Source organism: Camellia sinensis, chromosome 1, assembly GCF_055761805.1.
Source record: "Camellia sinensis isolate YWXY chromosome 1, ASM5576180v1, whole genome shotgun sequence".
In the NCBI taxonomy this organism is placed as follows: Eukaryota; Viridiplantae; Streptophyta; class Magnoliopsida; order Ericales; family Theaceae; genus Camellia; species Camellia sinensis.
This window is the reverse complement of record NC_138961.1, coordinates 207,761,071-207,770,730: the sequence shown is the minus strand read 5'-3', so window position 1 is coordinate 207,770,730 and position 9,660 is coordinate 207,761,071. Positions and strand designations below refer to the sequence as shown.

The 9,660-nt window shown below is 27.0% G+C and overlaps 1 long non-coding RNA gene across 1 annotated transcript; it reads left to right on the top strand.

The window, feature by feature from the left end:
* Positions 1 to 335: 335 nt before the first annotated feature.
* On the top strand, positions 336 to 7,488 carry LOC114277180 (uncharacterized). The gene is made up of 3 exons (XR_003634522.2): positions 336 to 536; positions 930 to 1,014; positions 7,222 to 7,488. It is a non-coding gene; the product is annotated as an uncharacterized LOC114277180 (long non-coding RNA).
* The last annotated feature ends 2,172 nt before the right edge of the window (positions 7,489 to 9,660 follow it).

Sequence of the window (9,660 nt, the reverse complement as noted above, 5' to 3'; positions counted from 1 at the left end):
GATTTTAGAGAGAGAAATGGGAGAGGAGAGAGAAGCGTTGGAAGAATCAAGAGATGGTCTGGTCTCTCTGGAGATGATGATGATGATGATGATGATGATGAAGTCGAAGCTTTCATGCTCGACTCATTTGACATTTTGTCAAATTTCTATATGATATATGAGGTCAGGATTGAGAAACTTTAGACATCATAAAATAATATTATGGACTTTATTCATTACTAAAAATGAGATAGGGACCTTACACTAATTTTCTCAAAAGATAATAACATGTTCATTAAAATTAAAAAATAAAAATTGGGAACCGACTTTAATACGTTTGTGTGTGAGTGAAGCATGAAGTCGGTGTGAGTCCAGACTCCATACCAAACTCTCCCTCTTATGAGAGAGAAAAAGAAGACGTAAATGTAAATACAAATACTACAACAAATAAAGACTCTCTTTTATCTGAAACTCTCAATCTCATTTCTCTTTTGCAATTCTGTGTTTGGTTACAAAGATGAGTGATCCAAAGTATGCTTATCCCTACCCTGCTCAAGGTACAACCTTCTTCCCACCTGTATCTAATTTTTTTTTTTAATGTCTATATATATATATATATTATTTTCGTGTTTCTTAGAACAATTCATTTCTTTGTCTCCATATGTTTATTTCAAACGATTTTTAAGATTTCCACTTAAATGGGTTTTCACTTTTCACTTTTATTTTTTATGTTTCAAAACTAATTTCATTTTTTCTCTGTTCAAGTTTTTTTCTCTCTTTTTTATGTTTCCCAAAAATGTACATGTTTTCCTTTACTTTTTCCTGTTTTCCTTTTTGGGTTGCTTGATTTTCACTTAAAGATAAATGAGTTTTTATTTTTATTTTTTATTCCTATGTATTTTTGGGGGGGTTTTGATGAGTTTTGTATTGGGGTTGATCTCTCTTGTAAGGTTACTACCAAGGACCTCCAGTAATGGCACCTCCACAATATGCTACTCCACCTCCCAGACAACAACCTGGTTTCCTTGAGGGATGGTATTTCCTCTCCCTCTCTCTCTCTCTCTCTCTCTCACTTGATTATTGGTGTAGTTGTTCATTTGCATCATATCCATTTAGACAAAAAAATAAAAAATGAAGATTTTTGGATTGGGAATTTGAATAGCCGGATCGAATAGGATGTTTGAACTACACTACTCACTCTAGATTCATAACATCCCCAAACTTTCACTCCAGTGATCTGTGTGAACCGGATATGATCTCTCCGTTTTAGGTTCATATTTCATTTTATGTTACTAGTCTTCCACACTTTCTATGCACAGGTTGTGTTATTATTTGTATATATACGAATTGTGATTTTTAATTTTTGGGCAATTACCAACACTTCTCTCGATGTTTGACTAAAATATAGATTCTCTCATGAGATTTGAGAAATTACATGTCGCCCCCTGAGATTTATATTTTCATAACAAATTGCATCATGAGGTTTATATTTGCATAACAAATTGCTCCCTCATTTGTTATGCAAATATAAATCTCATGAGACAATTTGTAATTTTTCAAACTTCAGGGGGAATCCGTATTTTAATCAAATCTCGAGGGGTGTGTTGGTAGTTTGCCCTTAATTTTTTTATTATTATTATTATTTTTTTTGTGTACACAAGAAAAAGAATATGACAAATACAGCATATCTTCAAGAAATTATTTTATGTTTGCTTTTATTAAAAATTTAAAAATAATGTACGGGTAAAATTTATAACTAAATTAAGAAAAAATTTATTCCTAACGACCTTTTTTTACTTCTATATAAATACTTAAAAAAATAAATCTGAAAAAGGTAATCAATATAAATATTATACATTAAGTAAAAAAAAATGTGGTTAACAATTATGCTTACATAAATTTACTATAGTTTTAATTTCAAATTAAAAAAAAAATTATTTTAAAAGCATTTTATTTAGCTAGTACCAAAAAAGAAAGTTATAAAATTTTGTTGCAAATTTTCAAATGTTTATTATTAAACATTCTATTCTACTTGTTTGTTTGTTTGCTTACTTGCTTTGGGAGTCTTGATCTTTCATCTTTGCTCCACATTCATCATATTGTTTTATTTATTTTTCTTTTTCTTACTTGATTTTTGCATGATACTTCTTTCATAGTATATCTCCGAGTATATTAGTGAAAATATCATACACTTACAATGCACAAAATTATAATTTATAGAAAAAAAAGTAAATAATTACCCAAAACTAAAACTATTTTAAGAAAAAATAAAAACAAAAATAAAATTGTTTAAAATAGAAAATGACTTATTTATTTATTTATTAATTTTTTAAAATAAACTTTTAAAGGGAAAAAAAAGAAAAAGAAAACTATATATATAAAAAAAAAGTATAGAAACTAAACATAAAATATAATACAAAAAATAAATGAATTATAGGATTTTTAAAAAGTGAGACTTACAAACAAATTTTGTAAAATCTTGTCTATTCATATACTTTTTGTGTATATTTTTTGTACTTGTAATTCTAGGAATGACATTTGCACTTTTTGTATTAGGTCTATTTAATAACTTTAACAAGCACAGATGTAATAAATTTCATAACACAAAGTACAAATAATTATGAGACAAAATATCTAAAAAAAATGAAAGTAACGTTCAATGATGATGTAGAAACACACTTGGCATTATAATTGAAGGTATAACTAGATAAATCGCCATAGAAGATGAAGACAACCTTTATTTTTCATCATAACAATTACATAACTCAATATATAATTTTAATGTCTCTCACTCTTTCATATATCCAATTCTCTATCAAAATTAGAATGCATGCATGAACCAAAAAAAGGAAACATTTGAGAAAACAAAAATATGTGATTTGAGACCTTTCAATTGTTGAATTCTATTAATTAATAGTTTTTAGGTTTCAATAGTCGGGTTTCTAATATTTGTTGGCTTTTAAAATTGAGTTCTTTAATTTTATCTATATTCACTTGATAATTTAAAATTGAACACGTGTTAAGCCTTTACACAAATACTTGGCACATTTGTTGAGCATTATTAATGAAATGTACAATGTAATTTTTTTTTCACAATTGCAACCTGTTATTTTTTAATGAAATGCACTGTGTAATTTTTTTCTCATTTGTAACTAGGGGTGTGCGCGGTGCGGGTCGGTGCGGTTTGAGAGAAAAATAGAAACCGTATGGTGGGTGGCGGATTGATAAAAGTGTCACTAGAATTTGCCATTTTCCTTATCGAAAACCGGCGGTTCGGTTGGCAAATAATGGCGGATTTGCCTAGGCGGTTCGGGCGGATTGGCGGTTTATAAAAAATATAATTCAAATTACAAAACTTAAATCAAAGAGTAAAAAAAATACGAGAGATATCGTAATGTTAAGCATCTTGTGAAGCTTTCTTCTGATGCAGCAAGTGTAACAACAACATGATAATATCAACGACTATACCATCAGTTCATTACAAGCATCCGTGGAAGCTACAATGATCAAATACAATACATAAAATTCCCCTCGAGCAGTAATGTAATACTATATTCTAAGGTATAGAACAACAAGTAAACTTAAGTAAAAAAGAATTTTTAGAATCCTATAAAACATGATTTAATAGCGGTGCGGGTCGGTGCGGTTTGGAAGAAAAATAGAAACCGACGGATTGATAAAAGTGTCACTAGAGTTTGCCATTTTTCATACCAAAAACCGGCGGTTCGATTGACAAATAATAATGAATTTGCCTTGGCGGTGCGGTTCGGTGCGGTTTTGGCGGTTTCGGCGGTTTCGGTGGTATTATGCACACCCCTATTTGTAACCTGTTATCTTTTAATAAGAATTTATATTTATTTTAGATATTTTTTTAATTTACAAATTATTTTTTACAGTGTAATTTTTTTTTCTTTTTTTCGCAATTGCAACCTGTTATTTTTTTAATAAGAATTTATATTTGTTTTAAATATTTTTTTTAATATAGAAATTATTTTTTTTAGATTTTAACGAAATGCACAGTGTAATTTTTTCTCGTTTTTTTTTCGCAATTGCAATATGTTATTTTTTAATAAAAATTTATATTTAGAAAAAAAAAGTAAGTAGTTGCCCAAAACTAAAATTATTTTAAGAAAAATAAAATAAAAACAAAAATGAAATTATTTGAAATAGAAAATGATTTATTTATTTGTTAATAAATTTTTAAAAACAAACTTTTAAAGAAAACAAAGAAAAACTACATTTAAATAAAAAAAAAGTACATAAACTAAACATAAAATATAATACAAAAAATAAATGTATTATAGGATTTTCAAGAAATGAGACTCACAAACAAATTTTGTAAAATCTTGTATATTTATATACTTTTTGTGTATGTTTTTTGTACTTCTAATCCTGATAATGACATTAAAATAATTTGCACTTCTTGCAGTAGGTCCATCTAATAGTTTTAGGAAGCACAAATATAAAAAACTTCATAACACAAAATACAAACAATTGTGAGACAAATTATCTAAAAAAATGAAAGTAACGTTCAATGATGATGTAGAAACACACCTAACGTTTTAATTTGAGGTATAACCAGATAAATCATCATAGAAGAGGAAGACAACTTTTATTTTTCACTACGGCAATTACATAAATCAATATATAATTTTAATGTCTCCCACTCTTCCACACGTTCAATTGTTTATCAATATTAGAATGAATGCATGAACAAAAAAAAAAATGAATATTTGAGAAGACAAAGCGATGTAGTTTGAGACCTTTCAATTGTTGAATTTTATTAATTAATAGTTATTAGGCTTCAATAGTCGGGTTTCTAATATAAGCTGAGTTATTTGGTTTTATCTATATTCACTTGATAATTTGAGAGTGGACACGTGTCAAGCTTTTACACAAATACTTGGCACATTTTTTGAGCATTATTAATGAAATGCACAATATAATTTTTCTCTTTTTTTTTTTCACAATTGCAACATGTTATTTTTTAATAAGAATTTATATTTGTTTTAAATATTTTTTTAATATAGAAATTATTTTTTTTAGATTTTAATGAAATACGTAGTGTAATTTTTTTTTCTCTTTTTTTTTGCAATTGCAATATGTTATTTTTTAATGAAAATTTATATTTAGAAAAAAGAAAGTAATTGAAATAGAAATAGAAAACAAAAATAAAATTATTTGAAATATAAATTGATTTATCTATTTATTAATAAATTTTTAAAAATAAACTTTAAAAGAAAAGAAAGAAAACTACATAATGAATTTTTTTTTTTACAAAAACTAAACATAAAATATAATACAAAAAATAAATGAATTATAAGATATTCAATAAATGAGGCTCACAAACAAATTTGGTAAAATCTTGTCTATTCATACACTTTTTGTGTATGTTTCTTTATACTTCTAATCCTGAGAATAACATTGAAATAGTTTGCACTTCTTGCATTAGGTCCATCTAATAGTTTTAGGAGCACAAATATAAAAAAAAAAATCATAATACAAAACACAAACAATTGTGAGACAAAATATCTAAAAAATGAAAGTAACGTTCAATGATAATGTAGAAGCACATCTGAGGTTTTAATTAGAGGTATAACCAGATAAATCATCATAGAAGAGGAAGACAATTTTTATTTTTCATTACGATAATTACATAACTCAATATATAATTTTAATATCTCTCATTCTTCCACATGTCCAATTCTCTATCAATATTAGAATGAATATATGAACCAAAAAAAAGGAACATTTGAGAAGACAAAGAGATGTGGTTTGAGACCTTTTAATTGTTGAATTCTATTAATTAATTGTTATTAGGTTTCAATGGTCGCGCTTCTAATATTTGTTAGTCATTAAAGTTGAGCTATTTGGTTTTATCTATATTCACTTAATAATTTGAGAGTGGATATGTGTCAAGCTTTTACACAAATATTTGACACATTTTTTTAGCAATATTAGTGAAATGTACAGTATAATTTTATTTTATTTTTTTGGCAATTGCAACTTGTTTTTTTTTTAATGAAATGCACAGTGTAATTTTTTTTTCCTGCAATTGCAACCTGTTATTTTTTAATAAGAATTTATATTTGTTTTAGATTTTTTTTAATATACAAATTATTTTTTACTGTGTAATTTTTTTTTCTCTTTTTTTTCGCAATCGCAACTTGTTATTTTTTAATAAGAATTTATTTTGTTTTAGATATTTTTTTAATAGAGAAATTATTTTTTTAGATTTTAATGAAATGCACAGTGTAATTTTTTTTCTTTTTTTGTGCAATTGCAACATGTTATTTTTTAACAAAAATTTATATTTATTTTAGATTTTTTTTAATATACAAATTATTTTTTACAGTGAAATTTTTTTTTCTTTTTTTCGCAATTACAACCTGTTATTTTTTAATAAGAGTTTATATTTTTTTTAGATTTTTTATAAAAATAATTTAACAATCCCATCACTATAGTGTATGGAAGAAGTTGAAAATAGTGTGGCAGTAGGTATGTGAGAAGTCAATAAATGCAGAAGTTTTTTTTTTAAATTAAGAAAATTAGAAAATTAAGATTGCGATATTGAAACTCCCACAAGGTTTGTAGGTTAGAAATCTCATTTTCTTTGAGAAATGCTGTGTACCTCAAATATTTTACCAAGCCGGGTGGGATTTACACAAATCCGTATGTGTGTGGGTCTCATATCCATGTGAGAAATTTAATAGAATATTTGAGATTCCTAACCTAACTTATTTTCTTTATATAATAATATTGATGTTTGCGAGCCAGATTGAACTTTGGTCAATCCCAAATCTAATGTGTTAGATAGAAAAGTAGATTTTTGGATTTTTTTGTTGTTGGTACTTATGGATTAATCGTCTCTTCCAATGTATATCCCTAAATGGGGGATTAGTGATTCTACTATGGGACGAGAATGTGATACAAAGTGGATGATTTACGGTGATGGCCAGACTAAGGGGTTAAAATATTAAATATCTTTAAAGTAATTATTAATCATGTAATTCATGTCTAGTGATTTCAATTAAACATAATATGATAAGATTCTATTAATCTTTCCTTATAAATTACAGACATTTTAAACATAAATTTGATGTCTAATTCTAAATAATCGATAATCCCAAAACTAGTAGTCTCATATAATCTAGAATAATGTTTTTTTAAATTTATTTTTGTAATTTTTGGAATTTGTAGATGTGTGTGGAGATTTGTAATTTTGGGATTGTGATTTTGCAGTCTAGCAGCTTTGTGTTGCTGTTGCCTCATTGATGAGTGCTGCTGTTGTGACCCTTCCATCATCTTCATCGGCTGATATCCTTCTCTGTGTCCTTCTTCATCACCTGCAAATAAATAATTCTTTTCATTTTTTTTTTTTCTTCTACTTATATGTATGTGTCTAAGATTTGCAAGTGTTCATCTGGGATTACTTAAATTGAAAGTTTGGTGCATTGAGACTTCTTCTCTATCTACATCATATAATATTTGAGATGGTGTTTGTGTTTCCACTTTGTTGAATTAACTTTATTATCATTTCTACATCCTCAAGACATCTCATTAACTCTTATTTTCTTTTATTTATTTTTTACCAATTTTTTTTTTTTTTTTGGAGACAATTGGATGGAGTTCCCTAATTACAAATTTATCTTAGTTTTTTGGGTGGGTTAATTATTTCAAGACGTTCTCAATTATTAGTGAATATTAATTTTGGAATTTGTAAATGTGTAATATGTTTTCTGGATTTTTTTTTTTTTTGGAAGAATTTTCTTTAAAGGGGTTATCATCAATTAAGATGTCATAATTAATGCTTATATTTTCTTGACAGGCACAACCCTTCGGTCATTGAGGTTGTTGTCTAGGCTTCACTTTTTCAAACGATTTTGAAATTTTAAATGCTAAAACAAATCATACTTATCCAAAAAGCCAAACAAATAAGTAATGAGCTAGATTTTAAAAGGGGAAAAAATAAATTATAGAGAAAAGAAAGAAGAAGAAACGCTTTTTTGAATATCTAATAATCGAGGTTGTAAATCACAAATTTTAATTGAGTAATGTTAGGAATATCAAAATTTCTACCAAATACAGTATTTAATAAAAATTTTAATAAAATATTTGAAATCTCTAATATTTTTCATTTTAATTTTTTTTTTTAAAAGAGAAAAAATCAAAAGGTTGGTTCACGGGTTCGCACCCAATCCCTTCACCTAGTCCCCGCACCGCACCCTTCGCTGGCAGAGGTCCTCCCTCCGGTCCGGCCCTATGTCCTTCATCCTGCTATGTCACGCCAATCTCCATCCCTCACCTTATCTTATTCAAATTGTGTCAATACTTAAATTTTATTTTGTCAACAATGTGAAAATATTATGGCCATGCTAATTAACGGGGTAATTCATTTGGCTCGAAATCATGTGCTTTATTAAGATGTTAGTAGTTTAAATTTTTTACTTATTTTTTGTGCATTTGTTGGGGTTATCTTTCTATGATGCAAAAAATTGTACGACTATGATGAATTACCTTTGTTATGTAGTTTATAGATAAAAAATATCATTAGTATGTGTTATGATTTTTTATTTGAAAAATGCTTGAAAGCACTAATTTGACACCACCAGTCCATCCCTAATGACATTTTTTAGGGATAGACTCATGTGAAGAGATAGACTCACACACCTCTTTATATTTTCTCTCTCTTCCACATCATATAGTATTGTTGTTTTCATTTATCAATAGTTATATATAAACAATGTCATATAATATTTTAAGAGTATCTCATAATTTTGTCATGATGAAGGATAAAGGGTTGTTTAGGGTTCATTTTTTATGACTTTTTGACTTCATAGCTTTTTTATGAGTTAAAAAAATTAATGTGTTTGAAATATAGTTAAATTATAAAAAAAAAAATCATGAGAGAAAAAGTTAATGTGACATCAAATTCTTTTTTTCACCGATGATAAATAAACTTTTTGAATTTATAATTTTTTAAGTCAAAAATTATTATTACTATTATTTTTTAATTCAAACCACGACTTTGGCAAAAGTCATGTATATTTTGAATAATTTTATATCTACTAACAATCTTACTAAAAATATAAAAAAAAAGTCAAATATGATTGTTTGTAAAAAAAATAATAATATTTAACCATCTAATGATATTTAGCCTGTGTTTGGCAAGGGCTTTTTCAGGCTTTTTTGGCTATTTTAGCCACAAAAAACAAAATAGGGTATTTTAGCCATAACAAACAAAACATCACATCCAACCTATAATCATTACATTCTTCTCTCACAAAAAAAATCAAAAAAGCCAAAAAGCCAAAAAGCCCTTCCCAAACCAAGCTTTTTAGCCCAGGCTAAAATAGCCAAAAAAGCTAAAAAGCTAAAAAGCCAACCCACTTCCCAAACGGAGGCTTAGACATATATACTTTTAATAAGATTATTAATAAGAGTTTAAATAAATTTCTCATATATTTTTAGTTCATTATTTGATTCCGGGTAAAAAGGAGAGCATTATAGTGTGGGAGACACTAAACAATATGATATTTGGTGAGCAAGGCAATGAATTTTGAACTAATTAAATATTTCCTTAATCTTTGAAAATAAAAATGGCCTTGCATCAACACCAAACTAACATGTCATTTCTTAGGGGTTGATTGGCATGTATTATTTTAGTATATATTTTTTTAT